The sequence below is a fragment of the Salmo salar genome, chromosome 03, assembly GCF_965601325.2.
Source record: "Salmo salar chromosome 03, fSalSal1, whole genome shotgun sequence".
NCBI lineage: Eukaryota > Metazoa > Chordata > Actinopteri > Salmoniformes > Salmonidae > Salmo > Salmo salar.
This window is the reverse complement of record NC_138293.1, coordinates 68,482,326-68,499,467: the sequence shown is the minus strand read 5'-3', so window position 1 is coordinate 68,499,467 and position 17,142 is coordinate 68,482,326.

The window sequence follows — 17,142 nt, the reverse complement described above, 5'->3', positions numbered from 1 at the left end:
CGGCTTGCAAGTCTCCCCCTTTTTCCTCCAAACATAACGATGGTCATTATGGCCAAACAGTTCTATTTTTGTTTCATCATACCAGAGGACATTTCTCCAAAAAGTACAATCTTTGTCCCCATGTGCAGTTGCAAACCGTAGTCTGGCGTTTTTTATGGCGGTTTTGGAGCAGTGGCTTCTTCCTTGCTGAGCGGCCTTTAAAGTTATGTCGATATAGGACTTGTTTTACTGTGGATATAGATACTATTTGTACCTGTTTCCTCCAGCATCTTCTCAAGGTCCTTTGCTTTTGTTCTGGGATTGATTTGCACTTTTCGCACCAAAGTACGTTCATCTCTAGGAGACAGAACACGCCTCCTTCCTGAGCGGTATTGTAATGTGGTCTGTGTATATCTTGTGTAGAGGAGTCAGGCGCAGGACAGCATATATGAGTAAATAAACGTAATTTACTCAAAATAGACAAATATAATACAAAGAGGCGAGCCCACATAACGGACCGTCTTACATACAAACAATTACTCACAAACAAACATGGTGGAACAGAGGGTTAAATAATGAACAAGTAATTGGGGGATTGAAACCAGGTGTGTAAGACAAAGACAAACCAAAAATTAAAAGTGGATCGTGATGGCTAGAAGGCCGGTGACGTCGACCGCTGAACGCCGCCCGAACAAGGAGAGGGACCGACCTCGGCGGAAGTCGTGACAGTACCCCACCTTGACGCGCGGCTCCAGGAGCGCGCTGACACCGACCTCGGGGATGACCCGGATGACGAGGCACAGGGCGATCCGGGTGGAGACGGTGGAAATCCCGCAGCAACGAAGGGTCCAAGACGTCCTCCACCGGCACCCAGCATCTCTCCTCCGGACCGTACCCCTCCCAATCCACGAGGTACTGAAGGCCCCTCGCCCGACGCCTCGAGTCCAGGATGGCTTGAACAGCATACGCCGGGGCCCCCTCGATGTCCAGAGGGGGCGGAGGAACCTCCCACACCTCAGACTGCTGGAGTGGACCAGCCACCACCGGCCTAAGGAGACACATGGAACGAGGGATTAATACGGTAATCTGGGGGAAGCTGCAACCTGTAGCATATCTCGTTCGGTCTCCTCAGGACTTTGAATGGCCCCACAAACCGCGGACCCAGCTTCCGGCAGGGCAGGCGGAGGGGCAAGTTTCGGTTCGAGAGCCAGACCCAGTCCCCCAGTGTGAACACCGGGGGCTCACTGTGGTGGCGGTCGGCGCTCGCCTTCTGCCGCCTCACGGCCCGTTGCAGGATCACATGGGCGGCATCCCAGGTCTCCTCCGAGCGCTTAAACCATTCGCCCACCACAGGAGCTTCGATCTGGCTCTGATGCCAAGGTGCCAGAACCAGCTGATACTCCAGTACGCACTGGAAGGTAGAGAGGTTAGTGGATGAGTGGCAGAGTGAGTTTTGCGCCATCTCTGCCCAGGGGATGAATGCCGCCCACTCCCCCGGCCGGTCCTGGCAGCATGACCGCAGAAACCTACCCGCATCCTGGTTTACTCTCTCCACCTGCCCGTTACTCTCGGGGTGAAAACCTGAGATGAGGCTAACCGAGACCCCCAGATGTTCCATGAACACTCTCCAGACCCTGGACGTGAACTGGGGACCCCGATCAGAGACTATGTCCTCAGGCACCCCGTAGTGCCGGAAGACGTGAGTGAACAGGGCCTCTGCAGTCTGTAGGGCCGTAGGGAGACCGGGCAAAGGGAGGAGACGGCAGGACTTAGAAAACCGATCCACAACGACCAGGATCGTGGTGTTGCCCTGTGAGGGAGGAAGCTCCATCAGGAAGTCCACCGACAGGTGCGACCACGGCCATTGTGGAACAGGTAGGGTTTGTAACTTCCCTCTGGGCAGGTGCCTGGGAGCCTTGCACTGGGTATTTGAGTGCAGTGTGTTCATGTGTGTAGCTGCATTAGAGAAGATTATTAGCTGACAATCAAAGGTGTCAGCCTATTGAGTCACTGCTCAATAAGCCATATCTAAAGTGACCTGGTTGGTGAGAGTTGTTGTCTTGGTGTTGTCTTGGTGTTGACGCCTGTAGTGGTAAGAAGAGAAAGCACTGGGTGAGAGTGAAGTGGTAATAAAGAGTGTTTTAAAGCTGACACAATCCCATTACAGTTCCTTAACAAGTTATTTATAATCTCCAACAAGTTTATTGGACAGAGCACACAAGGCCAAGCAGCTTAAACATAATCACTTTCAGATGTATAACACAGCCTAACTCCTATCTACTGTACTGTACCAAGTCGAGAAGGAATTTTAACCAGGTTTACAGAAAAGTAACTATTTCTTCTCATTTTACGAGGATCTCGTAAACCTCTGGCAAGGTGATTAGTGTCTAGATGGATGGGATGTTCGTTAACTGTTTGTAAACAAGACCTTGGATCGTTTTCACAGAAAGGGGTCTCTAGGTAACTGTCACGCCCTGACCTTAGAGAGCCGTTTTATTTCTCTATTTGGTTAGGTCAGGGTGTGATCTGGGGTGGGCATTCTATGTTGTCTGTTTCTTTATTTTTGGCCGAGTATGGATCCAATCAGAGGCAGCTGTCTATCGTTTTCTCTGATTGGGAATCATACTTAGGCAGCCCTTTTCCCACCTGTGATTGTGGGATCTTGTTTTTGTGTAGCTGCCTGTGAGCAGCCCAGAACGTCACGTTTCGTTTTTCTCCTGTTTTTGTTATTTGGTGAGTTTCATCTTCATTAAAAGATGTGGAATTCCATGCACGCTGCGCCTTGGTTTATTTATGATAGGGAGTTTGAAGATAGTGAACGTGACAAAAGATACCACCACAAAAAGAGCAAGCAGCGTGCGCCTACGGGGAAGACGAGTTGGACATGGGAGGACATCCTGGACGGCAAAGGATCCTGGACGTGGGAGGAGATCCAGGAGGGAAGGGATCGCCTCCCATGGGAACAAGTGGAAGCAGCGAGGGAGGAACAGCAACGAGATCGGGAGTCACGGCAACGACGAAGCCCGAGAGGTAGCTCTAAAAAAATTAGGGGGGGCACACGGGGAGATTGGCGGAGTCAGGGTTGAGACCTGAGCCAACTCCCCGTGCTTACCATGGGGAGCGTGTGACCAGTCAGGCACCGTGTTATGCGGTGATGCGCACCGTATCTCCGGTGCGCATTCACAGCCCGGTGCGCTCGTTGCCTGCGCCCCGCATTTGCCGGGCTAAAGTGAGCATTCAGCCAGGATGGGTTGTGCCGGCTCAGCGCTCCTGGTCTCCAGTACGCCTTCTCGGTCCAGGATATCCTGCGCCAGCTCTACGCACTGTGTCGCCAGTACGCCTTCACAGCCGAGTTCGTCCTGTGCCAGCGCCCCGCACTTGCCGGGCTAAAGTGAGCATCCAGCCAGGACGGGTTGTGGCAGCCCTACGCTCCAGACCTCCAGTGCGCCTCCACGGCCCAGTATATCCTGTGCCAGCCCCACGCACCCGGTCTCCAGTGCATCTCCCCAGTCCGGTGAGACCTGTTCCGGCTCCATGTACGAAGCCTCCAGTGATGTTCCATGGTCCGAAGCCTCCAGTGATGATCCATGGCCCGGAGCCTCCAGTGATAATCCATGGCCCGGAGCCTGTAGTGATGATCCATGGCACGGAGCCTGCAGCGACGGTCCCCAGTCTGGAGCTTCCCGCGATAGTTCCCAGTCCAGAGCCACTCCAGCGACAATCCGCAGTACAGAGCCTCCAGCGACGGTCCGCAGTCCAGAGCCTCCAGCAACGGTCGGCAGTCCGGAGCCTCCAGCGACGGTCGGCAGTTTAGAGCCTCCAGCGGGGTTCCCAGTTCTGAGTTTCCGGCGATGATCCACGGTCCGGTCACACAAAAGCGGAGGGATCAGCGGGCGGAGAGGGGGCTACGCCCCGAACCGGAGCCGCCACCAAGGGTAGATGCCCACCCGAACTCTCCCCTGTAGGTTCAGCTCTGCGGTCGGGAGTCCGCACCTTTGGGTTTGGGGGGGGGGTACTGTCACACCCTGACCTTAGAGAGCCGTTTTATTTCTCTATTTGGTTAGGTCAGGGTGTGATGTGGGGTGGGCATTCTATGTTGTCTGTTTTTTTGTTTTTGGCCGAGTATGGTTCCTAATCAGAGGCAGCTGCCTATCGTGGTCTCTGATTGGGAATCATACCTAGGCAGCTCTTTTCCCACCTGTGATTGTGGGATCTTGTTTTTGTGTAGCTGCCTGTGAGCAGCCCAGAACGTCACGTTTCGTTTTTCTCCTGTTTTTGTTGTTTGGTGAGTTTCATCTTCATTAAAAGATGTGGAATTCCATGCACGCTGCGCCTTGGTTTATTTATGATCGGGAGTTTGAAGATAGTGAACGTGTCAATAACACTGCTGGCAGTCCAGTCTTGAAAGACGACATTGGTGCTCATTTTAAAGGAAATAGGTATAGACTTCAGTTTGGACTGATCCTAAATAGAGAAGAAGAAGAATATTTTTTTTGTAAAGCCTCATTGCTTAACTTTGAGAGGGAAGTTTAAGGACCTGTATATTTTTGTTGCTGAAGGGAAAGGTGCGTTTAAGTGACATAATTATAGAAATTGTTGTGCACGTCTAAGATTGATTTAGCTCTAGAAACGTTCACAGGTATGAGCTTGCCAACAGAGAGAGCATGATAGTTATATTGTTAGTGTTCATAAGCAGAAACACAAGTTTAAAATAACAGTCAGGCACTACTCCAATCCACAAAGAGTGAAATGTATTTTGTCTGATGGACAGAATATGAGCATCTCTTGGTATTCTCTCACTCTTTCACTGCACAAATACTGGATGAGTTATCTTTCACTGTCAGTTTATATTTGGAGCTGCAACTGGATATATTTTCTGAACTGACATTCAAAAACCCACCGTCTGGAAAAAGCCTAGTGGATCCCAAGCTCTCAGACCACATAGGCTGTGGTTATTCCAGAATCCCTGGGATGTGTCATTCCTCCTCTTTTTATTCCTCATGACTGAAAGCTGCTGGGAAGGGGGACAGGATATCTTTGAGGCTGGAGTCATTCTAAAGCACAGAATTGGCCCTGAGAGAGAAAGCTTTGAATGTTTCATGACTCCAATAGATAACCATCATTCAGCTGAAAACTTCAGTGGGACTTCCTAAAGCCAAACTGCAGGCTTACGCTCGATGAATAGCTGGCACTTGCTGCCGTGTGGAGAATGTATTCTACACACATTCTCAGCACATCATTTGTGTTTTTCTTTTTTTTAAGGATCCAGAAAGTTGTTTAAGTGTCTTTTAACACTCATTTTACATTGGAAAAGTTGACTGATTTCTTACTGGATTTTTTATCCCCCTGATTAATTATATTTAAATGGTATTCATCTCTGCTACCATGAGTCTGGGAAAACTGCCAGGGATTAAAGGCCTAGTGTCGGGCTCTCAGGGGAAGAGGCGCTTTAAGAGTGAACTCTCCGTGGACATGATCAGCCCACCGCTCCCAGATTTTCGCCACACCATGCACGTGGGCCGTGGTGGCGATGTGTTCGGAGACACCTCCTTCCTTAGCAACCATGGGGGCAAAGGGGAACCAGTGAGCCCCGATTCAGCCACCAGCAGCACGAAGACCACCCGCTTCTTTTCCCGCACCCTGAGGCATGTACGCCGGTCCCCTGTGCCCCGTGCCAGGATTGGTTCCCGTGACCTTTCACCCCCACCACCTCCTGTCTCACCCATCATCAAGAACGCCATCTCACTGCCCCAGCTGAACATTGACATGCCCAACGGCTACCAGAGGGTGCTGTTCCCCAGCTCAGTGAGCTCCCCAGATACCTCCCTCTACAGCTACGGTAAGAACATCTGTAATGGGAAAAAGCACATACAGTGGGGGAAAAAAGTATTTGATCCCCTGCTGATTTTGTACGTTTGCCCACTTACAAAGAAATGATCAGTCTATAATTTTAATAGTAGGTTTATTTGAACAGAGAGAGACAGAATAACAACAAAAAAATCCAGAAAAACGCATGTCAAAAATGTTATAAAACAATTTGCATTTTAATGAGGGAAATAAGTATTTGACCCCTCTGCAAAACATGACTTAGTACTTGGTGGCAAAACCCTTGTTGGCAATCACAGAGGTCAGACGTTTCTTCTAGTTTGCCACCAGGTTTGCACATATCTCAGGAGGGATTTTGTCCCACTCCTCTTTGCAGATCTTCTCCAAGTCATTACGGTTTCGAGGCTGACGTTTGGCAACTCGAACCTTCAGCTCCCTCCACAGATTTTCTATGGGATTAAGGTCTGGAGACTGGCTAGGCCACTCCAGGACCTTGATGTGCTTCTTCTTGAGCCACTCCTTTGTTGCCTTGGCCGTGTGTTTTGGGTCATTGTCATGCTGGAATGGCCCCGTCCATTGTCCCTTTGATGCGGTGAAGTTGTCCTGTCCCCTTAGCAGAAACCCCCCCCCCCCAAAGCATAATGTTTCCACCTCCATGTTTGACGGTGGGGATGGTGTTCTTGGGGTCATAGGCAGCATTCCTCCTCCTCCAAAACACGGTGAGTTGAGTTGATGTCAAAGTGCTCCCTTTTGGTCTCTTCTGACCACAACACTTTCACCAGTTGTCCTCTGAGTCATTCAGATGTTCATTGGCAAACTTCAGATGGGCATGTATATGTATTCTTGAGCAGGGGGACCTTGTGGCCACTGCAGGATTTCAGTCCTTCACGGCGTAGTGTGTTACCAATTGTTTTCTTGGTGACTATGGTCCCAGCTGCCTTGAGATCATTGACAAGATCCTCCCGTGTAGTTCTGGGCTGATTCCTCACCGTTCTCATGATCATTGCAACTCCACGAGGTGAGATCTTGCATGGAGCCCCAGGCCGAGGGAGATTGACAGTTCTTTTGTGTTTCTTCCATTTGGGAATAATCGCACCAAATGTTGTCACCTTCTCACAAAGCTGCTTGGCGATGGTCTTGTAGCCCATTCCAGCCTTGTGTAGGTCTACAATCTTGTCCCTGACATCCTTGGAGAGCTCTTTGGTCTTGGCCATGGTGGAGAGTTTGGAATCAGATTAATTGATTGCTTCTGTGGACAGGTGTCTTTTTTACAGGTAACAAGCTGTGGTTAGGAGCACTCCCTTTAAGAGTGTGCTCCTAATCTCAGCTCGTTACCTGTATAAAAGACACCTGGGAGACAGAAATCTTTCTGATTGAGAGGGGTCAAATACTTATTTCCCTCATTAAAATGCAAATCAATTTATAACATTCTGACATGCGTTTTTCTGGATATTTTTGTTGTTATTCTGTCTCTCACTGTTCAAATAAACCTACCATTAAAATTATAGACTGATCCTTTCTTTGTCAGTGGGCAAATGTACAAAATCAGCAGGGGATCAAAAACTTTTTTCCCCCACTGTATTGCACACACACACACACGCACACACGCACGCACGCACGCACACACGCACACACACACACACACACACACAGGTTGCCATTTCCTCTTCTCAAACCTCCAAACAGTCAACAAACAGAGTCATCTGCAATTACCTTGGTTACACCTGTGCACAATTACGCCTATAAACACAATCAAACACAGCTGGGGAGAGAAAGATACCGAGAGGGCATTTCCTGTCATCTTTTGTGTTTGTGTGCTGCTTGACTGCACCGCATAAACCCAACACTCATCATCTCCCTTTTAAATCACTGCTGGTACAGCGAAACTGTGTGTGTGTGTTCAGGGGTAGGGTTTTTTAGAACAGTATGTGGGATGTCTGGAATTCCCCCCAGCCACTGGAATAGTTACCCAACTCAGATGGAATGTACCCAAATAAAGAGAACCAACAGAAGGCACAGAGAGCTAGATGATCAACAGGTTAACTCACACTGTACCACCCCTTACTGTGATGTACATGTTCATTTGTATATTCTTGTCATTTCTTTAGCTCTTCTTTCTTTCCTCTCCTGTCCCATTTTCCTCTCATTCCTTTTCTACTCTCCACGTCATCAATTGTTTTTAACTTTAAGTTCCTTTCTCTTTCCCACTCTGTTATCCTCTTTATATGTCTTTCTGGGTCCTCCTCTCACTTCTCTTTCAGTAGCGGCTGAGAACTGTCCACTATGCATAAAACCAAGCCCCCCACCCCACCCCAGGGAGCATTCAGAACCAGGAGCCAGTGAAGTCATGGCACTGTGGAATGTGTGTGGGTTGGGCTGGTGCTCTGAAAATACTAAACACCTTGCTTGTTTTATACTGTCACCCTCTGGCCAATGTGGCAAACTGCAAGGCTCCCTGACATTATTTTCAATGCACTTCTTTGAAAGTTGGTTTCTCTGTCTAAGGTGGAACGGGTAGGGGTTGTAACTTCCCTCTGGGCAGGTGCCTGGGAGCCTTGCACTGGGCGCACACCGAGCAGGAGGAAACATAAACCCTCACGTCCTTGGCCAAGGTGGACCACCAGTACTTCCCTCTAAGGCAACGAACCGTCCGACCGATGCCAGGATGACGTGTGGGCCCAATAGATCAGACGGTCGTGGACAGCAGACAGAACGTACAGGCACCCAGCTTGACACTGAGGGGGAGTGGGCTCTGTGCGTAACGCCCGCTCGATGTCCGCGTCCAGCTCCCACACCACCGGTGCCACCAGGCAAGAGGCCGGAAGTATGGGAGTGTGATCCATGGACCGCTCCTCTGTGTCATACATCCGGAACAGTGCATCTGCCTTAGCGTTCTGGGAACCTGGTCTGTAGGACAGAGTGAAAACAAAACGGGTAAAGAACATGGCCCACCTTGCCTGGCGAAGGTTCAGTCTCCTCACCGCCCGGATGTACTCCAGATTGCGGTGGTCAGTGCAGATGAGGAAAGGGTGTTTAGCCCCCTCAAGCCAATGTCTCCACGCCTTCAGAGCCTTGACAACAGCCAACAGCTCCCGGTCCCCCACATCATAGTTTCGCTCCGCAGGGCTGAGCTTCTTCGAAAAGAAAGCACAGGGGCGGAGCTTTGGTGGCGTGCCCGAGCGCTGAGAGGTCACGGCTCCTATCCCAGCCTCGGACGCGTCCACCTCCACTATGAACGCCAATGAGGGATCCGGATGAGCCAGCACGGGAGCCGAGGTAAACAGAGCCTTCAGGTGACCAAAAGCCCTGTCCGCCTCAGCCGACCACTGCAGTCGCACCGGTCCCCCCTTCAGCAATGAGGTAATGGGAGCCGCTACCTGAACAAAACCCCGGATAATCCTCCAGTAGTAGTTGGCAAACCCTAGAAACCATTGCACTTCCTTTACCGTGGTGGGAGTCGGCCATTTACGCATGGCTGAAATGCGGTCACTCTCCATCTCCACCCCTGAAGTCGAAATGCGGTACCCTAGGAAGGAGACGGACTGTTGGAAGAGTAGACATTTCTCAGCCTTCACGTATAGGTCATGCTCCAACAGTCGACCAAGCACCCTGCATACCAGGGACACATGCTCTGCGTGTGTAGCGGAGTATATCAGAATGTCGTCGATATACACCACTACACCCTGCATGTGCAGGTCCTGGAAAATCTCGTCAACAAAGGCCTGGAAGACTGATGGAGCATTCATCAACCCGTACGGCATGACGAGGTACTCATAGTGCCCTGAGGTGGTACTAAATGCCATCTTCCACTCGTCCCCCTCCCGGATACGCACCAGGTTGTAAGCGCCCCTGAGATCCAATTTTGTGAAGAAGCACGCCCCGTGCATTGATTCAATCGCACTGGCGATGAGAGACAGCGGGTAGTTGTACCTCACTGTGATCTGATTGATACCCCGATAGTCAATACACGTGCGCAGACCTCCATCCTTCTTCTTCACAAAAAAAAAAAACTCGAGGAGGCAGGTGAAGTGGAGGGCCGAATATATCCCTGCCCCAGGGATTCGGATACATATGTTTCCATAGCCGCCGTCTCCTCCTGTGACAGAGGATACACGTGACTCCTGGGAAGTGCTGCGTCTACCAGGAGATTTATTGCACAATGCCCCCGTCGATGGGGTGGTAATTGAGTCTCCTTCTTCTTAAACTGCCCGAAAGCGGCGGGTGAACTCTGCGTAATGGTCCAACGCCGCGTCTCCTTCACTCCATACGGAGTTGGGCCACTCCAGGGCTTTGCCTAAGAGGCAGGAGATGAGGCCGGACACGCTCTCACGTCCCGAAGGAGCCGGGTGGACAGTCGCCAGGTAGAGCTCAAGCTGGAGGAGGAACCCCTGGCATTCGGCAGCAGTCCCATCATACTCCCTCGGGAGCGCGAGCCGAATTCCGCTGGGACCGGGTGAAGGAGGGGTGGACAGTGGGGTCTGCTGTAGTGGGGCTGGTGGAGGCGCTGGACGACCTCCTCCTCTCTCCCAACAATCCATCGTCTGCAGCACGTGATCCATGGCTCCTCTATCGCCACCGGGAGGGTGTCTGCTCCTGCTGACTCCATTCTTGGTGAGTAATTCTGTAATGTGGTCTGTGTGTAGCTTGTGTAGAGGAGTCAGGCGCAGGACAGCAAATAAACGTAATTTACTCAAAATAGACAAATATAATACAGAGGCGAGCCCACATAACGGACCATCTTACATACAAACAATTACTCACAAACAAACATGGGGGAACAGAGGGTTAAATAATGAACAAGTAATTGGGGGATTGAAACCAGGTGTGTAAGACATAGACAAAACAAATGGAAAATGAAAAGTGGATCGGCGATGGCTAGAAGGCCGACCTCGGCGGAAGTCGTGACAGGTATGACGGCTGCGTGGTCCCATGGTGTTTATACTTGCGTACTATTGTTTGTACAGATGAACGTGGTACCTTCAGGCGCTTGGAAATTGCTCCCAGGGATGAACCAGACTTGTGGAGGTCTACCATTTATTTTCTTGGTCTTGGCTGATTTCTTTTGATTTTCCCAGGATGTCAAGCAAAGAGGCACTGAGTTTGAAGGTAGGCCTTGAAATACATCCACAGGTACACCTCAAATTGACTCAAATTATGTCAATTAGCCTATCAGAAGCTTCTAAAGTCATTACATAATTTTCTGGAATTTTCCAAGCTGTTTAAAGACACAGTCAACTTAGTGTATGTAAACTTCTGACCCACTGGAATTGTGATACAGTGAATTATAAGTGAAATAATCTGTCTGTAAACAATTGTTGGAAAAATGTATGGTGTCATGCACAAAGTAGATGTCCTAACTGACTTGCCAAAACTATAGTTTGTTAACAAGAAATTTGTGGAGTGGTTGAAAAACGAGCTTTAATGACTCCAACCTAAGTGTATGTACACTTCCAACTTCAATTGTATATAACTTGTAAATTAGGTCAAATGTATACTGCATTACACAATTAATGAGTTTTGTTTCCCTACCACTCAAATAAAGGGTTGTGTGATAACACTTTTGATTGGGATTTGTTTCGCTGTTTGAAGGATCTACGTTCGTAAGTGCCATTGCATTGAGCGCAGCCATTACACTTGTAGTTTCCATCCGGTAGAGGCGTTGTGCAGGGGTATTTTGGGGTGGTAAAATCAGAGTTTAACAATTGTGCTCTGAGATTTCTGCCCCGTGAGAATATGTCAGAAAACACATTACCGATCTCAGAATGTGCCAATGTTTGCAAACGATGCCCCTTAATTTGTTCAGAGCTCTTTATTTTAACCTTTATTTAACTAGGCAAGTCAGTTAAGAACTAATTCTTATTTTCAATGGCAGCCTAGTGGGTTAAGTGCCTTGTTCAGGGGCAGAATGACAGATTTTTACCTTGTCAGCTCGGGGATTCAATCTTGCCACCTTTCGGTTACAAGTCCAACGCGCTAACCACTAGGCTACCTGCAGCCCCACTTTGAATAGCAGGTAGTAAGAATGCTTCTTTTTTTCTTTTCTTTTTAATCTGACCATTTTTGTACCCGCTCTCCTTTAATTTGCTTTGCATCTCAGCCATATTTCTGTCAAAATCTGATTGTTTTTTGCAAATTCTTTTGATTCGACAGAATTGGCTGCAGGGAAAACTGTTTTTCAAGGGAAGCGGGTAACAGCTATCAGCCCTCAACAAACTGTTATGATCAGTAGGTTTCCTGTATGGAGCAGAGTATAGAACATTATTCTCACATAAAATCAGAAGATCAAGGAAAAGGATTTGCCGTGTGCCAGACTGCATAGTAAATCTCAGGTGCTCAGAACAAGAGTTAAGAAAAACATGGAGTGCCTGGAGCTGTTTTTCATCAACCCTCCATAGAACAAAAATATCAATGAACCGTTTCCATTTAATAATGTTAGGCAATACATATTTGTTTTTAGTGTTGAGTACTGTTTCACATACAAATTAGTATAGTTAGGAGCCATAGGGGATCCCATAGCAGTACTCTTGGTCTGAATAAAGAAATCATTTATAAGCATTAAATAGTTTCTAAACATGTGTGAGTACTATTTCAGTAAATGTTATTATGCATGCACTGGAAGGTAGTTCATTAGGGTCACGTGCAGAAGAAGGACACATGTCCATGGAGGAGGTTTTACGCACATCCAAAATAATAACAGGAACTGGCTAAAATAATGTCCAATACATAGATAAAAAGGGAATGTCCGCTCACTGTTTTGCTGCTCACAAACATGGTTTTAATAAATCTTTGGTGATTAAGATGTACAAAAAAATATATCTTTACATGGGCATTGCGCCATGGCCACCGCTGACAAAATCCATGCTGTAATCATCTGCGTTTGGGAAAAGAGGTAATTTGAGTGGATCTCAAATGTCCCCACCTGCCACCCCTCCCACCCCAGCGCAAACGAGCTGATGTTAGACAGGTAAATTGTCAAACCTGGTGCAAAAGGTGGAAAATGCCAGAGCGCCAGTTTTTACAAGCCAAAATTACTAACTAACGTGTGTTTAACAATAACCGCCTTGGCACCAGCTGAAAATAGAGCCAACAGAATCAATGTCACCAATCAATGCAATTATCAGGTGTGTCACAAAAATATAGTGCATAATAATAAGAGCAATTTAGAGAACTATCTCTAAATCAAAGTTATACTGTGAGAATTAAATGAGGGTTGACTAAAACGCTCCCACCTATCTTACTGCTTTGTGGGAAATTAGAAGAAATTGTTGTGATGTCTGTCTTTTCTTCATCAGCCTTAGTTGTCTTGTCATCCTGTTGGTCGCTGTGTTGACTCTCAATGTCTGTGATGTCAAGGGCCTCAGGCTCCAACTGTAGAAATAGTTGTAGTGGATGAATCATTATCATGGGAGTATCAAAATACATATCTGGATTACATCATTTGAGTACAAACATTTCTACAAGTATTTTGTTATAGTTACTGTGTAAATTAAAAGGTAGTGATCAGATTACATTTACTTCAAACCCAAGGTTTCACCAAAAAATAACTCGACTTTTGGGCTATTCATCACCCTAAAATTGCCACTTTCTATACTTTGCCGAAATTACAAAAGAATGTTACAAAACCTCCAGGGCGAAATTACACAAGAATGTTACAAAATCTCCAGAGCGTCCTATTGTGGCGGTCAGTGATGCAGTAACGGCCCCTTTATCAACTTGTGTTTACTTTTTTTATTTGACCATTCACGAACAGCTCCACCCTCAACAAAGTCTGGTTCATATGCGTCGGTGCATATTAGTTTTAATTCTGGCCATGCATTAGTCAAGCAGCCTATCAATAAAATGTTTTCAAATTGTCTACTCATCAGAGTGCCTTGAAATATTTTGGAGGTTTTTGCCCGCATGTGTTTGTATAATTCACACACTGTACCTGCACCGTTACACTCAAAAGCCACTGAATTGGTGGAACTTTTGATTTCACCTAATTTTAACATTGTCATAAGAAGCACATGTTCAACTTAATAAAAAAACGAGTTTTTCCATCTCAAGAGGTTATCTTGTGACAGGGGGAATGGAAGCTTGTTGTGTGTAACAGGGAGTGTCAATTGAATGCAAGCTTAATATATATATATTTTTAGTTAACAATTCTAGCCTATCAATGGGTAAAGGGTTGATGTGTTATGCTCGACCTGCTCAGTTTGACCACAAAACACAGAAAATGGCCAAAAAGAGTAGAACCAGTTCACCTGCTTTTACACTATGATTTGACTATGATTTTCAATGTTTCTTTTTAAAGAAATTATATTGAAAAAGGAATAATTTCATCATATTAAAATGAGAGTTTAGTTCCTATAACAGGGACGTAAATTAATCACTAATCACATGAAATAAATAATAATATTCCGAATGTCACGTTCTGACCAGTAAAGGGGTTATTTGTTATTGTAGTTTGGTCAGGACGTGGCAGGGGGTGTTTGTTTTATGTGGTTCGGGGTTTGTTGGGCTATGTGTTTATGTAGAGGGGTGTTTGTTTAGAGTGTTCCGGGGTTTTGGTTCATGTTCTATGTTAGTATATTTCTATGTTCTAGTCTTTCTATTTCTATGTTTAGTTGATGGGGTTGACCTTCAAGTGGAAGCAGCTGCTCTTCATTGCTTCTAATTGAAGGTCTTATTTAAGAGGGGTGTTTTTGTCATGGGATTTGTGGGTAGTTGTCTCCTTGTTTAGTTTCTGAGCTGAGCTGAGCTGAGCTGAGCTGAGCTGAGCACAGTTAGTGTCGTTCATTGTGTTTGTATACGTGTTTTGTTTGTTTTTCCTTCTTTTTACCAATTAAAGAAGATGAGTATACACGTTCCCGCTGCACCTTGGTCCAATCATTACGACACCCGTTACAGAACTACCTACCACCAACAGACCAAGCAGCGGGGGAAGGAGCAGCAGAGGAACTATGTGGAATACAAGGAATCATGGACATGGGAGGAAATTCTGGATGGGGCTGGACCGTGGCACCAGGCTGGTGAATACCGTCGCCCACCGGAGGAGATAGAGGCAACCAAGGTGGCGCGGCGCCGGTATGAGGCTTAATACGCGCCGATTGGGAAGCACGAGAGGCACCCCCAATACATTTTTTTGGGGGGGCACACGGGTAGTTTGGCTGGGCCAAGGGTGAGCCCTAAGCCAACTCCCCGTGCTTATTATGGGGAGCACATGGAGTGGAGAGCGCCGGAGTATGCGGAAGTGCGCACGATCTCGCCCATGCGCACGCACAGTCCGGTGCGAGCAATCCCAGCCCCTCGCAAGTGCCGTGCTAGAGTGGGCATCCAGCCTGGAAGGAGGATGCCTGCGCAGCGCATCTGGCCACCGGTGCGCCTCCTAGGTCCAGGCTACCCTATGCCTGCTCTACGCACGGCAACCATCAGGCCTCTGCACAGCCCAGTTTGCCCTGTGCCAGCACTCCGCTCGTGCAGGGCTGCTATTACCATCCAGCCAGGACGGGTTGTGCAGGAGGTGTGCTCCAGACCTCCAGTGCTTACCCATGGCCCGATGTATCCAGTTCCTGCTCCTCGCACTAGCCTTGGGGTGCGTGTCTCCAGTCTGGTACCTCCACTACCAACCCCACGCACCAGGCCTCCAGTGCGTCAGCCCAGTCCTGCTCCTGCTCCTCGCACTAGCCCTGTGGTGCGTGTCCTTAGTCTGGCACGTCCTAAGCCAGCCCCACACATCAGGCCTTCAGTGCGCAGTCCCCGTCCAGAGCTTCTGGTGACAGTGCCTCGTCCAGAGCTTCCGGCGACAGTGCCTCGTCCAGAGCTTCCGGCGACAGTGCCGGCGACAGTGCCGTAGAGAGACGGCCCTACAGTCCGGAATCGGTGCAGCCAGAGTCGCCCAACAGTCCGGAATCGGCGCAGCCAGAGTCGCCCAACAGTCCGGAATCGGCGCAGCCAGAGTCGCCCAACAGTCCGGAATCGGCGCAGCCAGAGTCGCCCTTCAGCCTGAGGTCTCCAGCAACGCACATCAGCTCGAGGTCTTCAGCGACGCGCCATAGCCCAGAGACTTCGGGAGGGGTAATATTTAATGGGTATTTAGCGGGGGTGGAGTTAGACAGGTTAGGTTGGGGAGTAAGGCCGAAGCCTGATCCACCTTACTCCCCAACCTAACCTGTCTAACTCCACCCCACTCCATAGTAGGTGGGTTGGGGAGCGGGGGTGTAGCACAAGAACCGTCGGTGACGGTGGCCACCCTCCCTTCCCTCCCTTTAGTTTGGGATTATTATTATTTCTTTTTTGGGGTGGTTATTTTTGTGTTTATTGTTTAGGTGCATCCGGGGTCTGCACCTTTGGGGGGGTGTACTGTCACGTTCTGACCAGTAAAGGGGTTATTTGTTATTGTAGTTTGGTCAGGACGTGGCAGGGGGTGTTTGTTTTATGTGGTTCGGGGTTTGTTGGGCTATGTGTTTAAGTAGAGGGGTGTTTGTTTAGTGTTCTGGGGTTTTGGTTCATGTTCTGTTAGTATATTTCTATGTTCTAGTCTTTCTATTTCTATGTTTAGTTGATGGGGTTGACCTTCAATTGGAAGCAGCTGCTCTTCATTGCTTCTAATTGAAGGTCTTATTTAAGAGGGGTGTTTTTGTCATGGGATTTGTGTTTAGTGTCTGAGCACAGCACAGCACAGCACAGCACAGCACAGCACAGCACAGCACAGCACAGCACAGCACATGACATGACATGACATGACATGACATGACATGACAGTTAGTGGCGTTCGTTGTGTTTGTATACGTTTTTTTTTTTTTTTTTTTTTTCCTTTTTACCAATTTAAAGAAGATGAGTATACACGTTCCCACTGCACCTTGGTCCAATCATTATGACACCCATTACACCGAAATGACTTTGTCAAAGCTACAAAATAACTAGGGCTTTACAATGATGGTGAGCACTTTGAGAAATGTTGGGGTTAAGTGGATTAAAATCTTCCTAGAAGTCACAGAGGGTGCATGGAGGGACATGTCAAAATGCAGAATTTTGGCACTTTAGCAAATCTTTATTAATATTCCAAAAAATCTGATTTATTGCATTCTCCATGTGGTCTATATGAAAGGGCACTTAATTTAATATAAACGGCATATAAAATGCAATATTAGTGCACAATTTCTACCTAAAATATCAAAGGGTTATGGCACTTTTTGTGGAACGACCCACCTGCATACTTAATTTCGCGTGTTCAAATATCCATCCCATTTTCAAAGAACGCGTCTCGTCCGATTACCAAAGCCACGCTCCTTCAAATGTATTTAAATTTGTCAGTCCTAAAATGCCATATCAACGGCAAAAGTATCTTGCCTACTG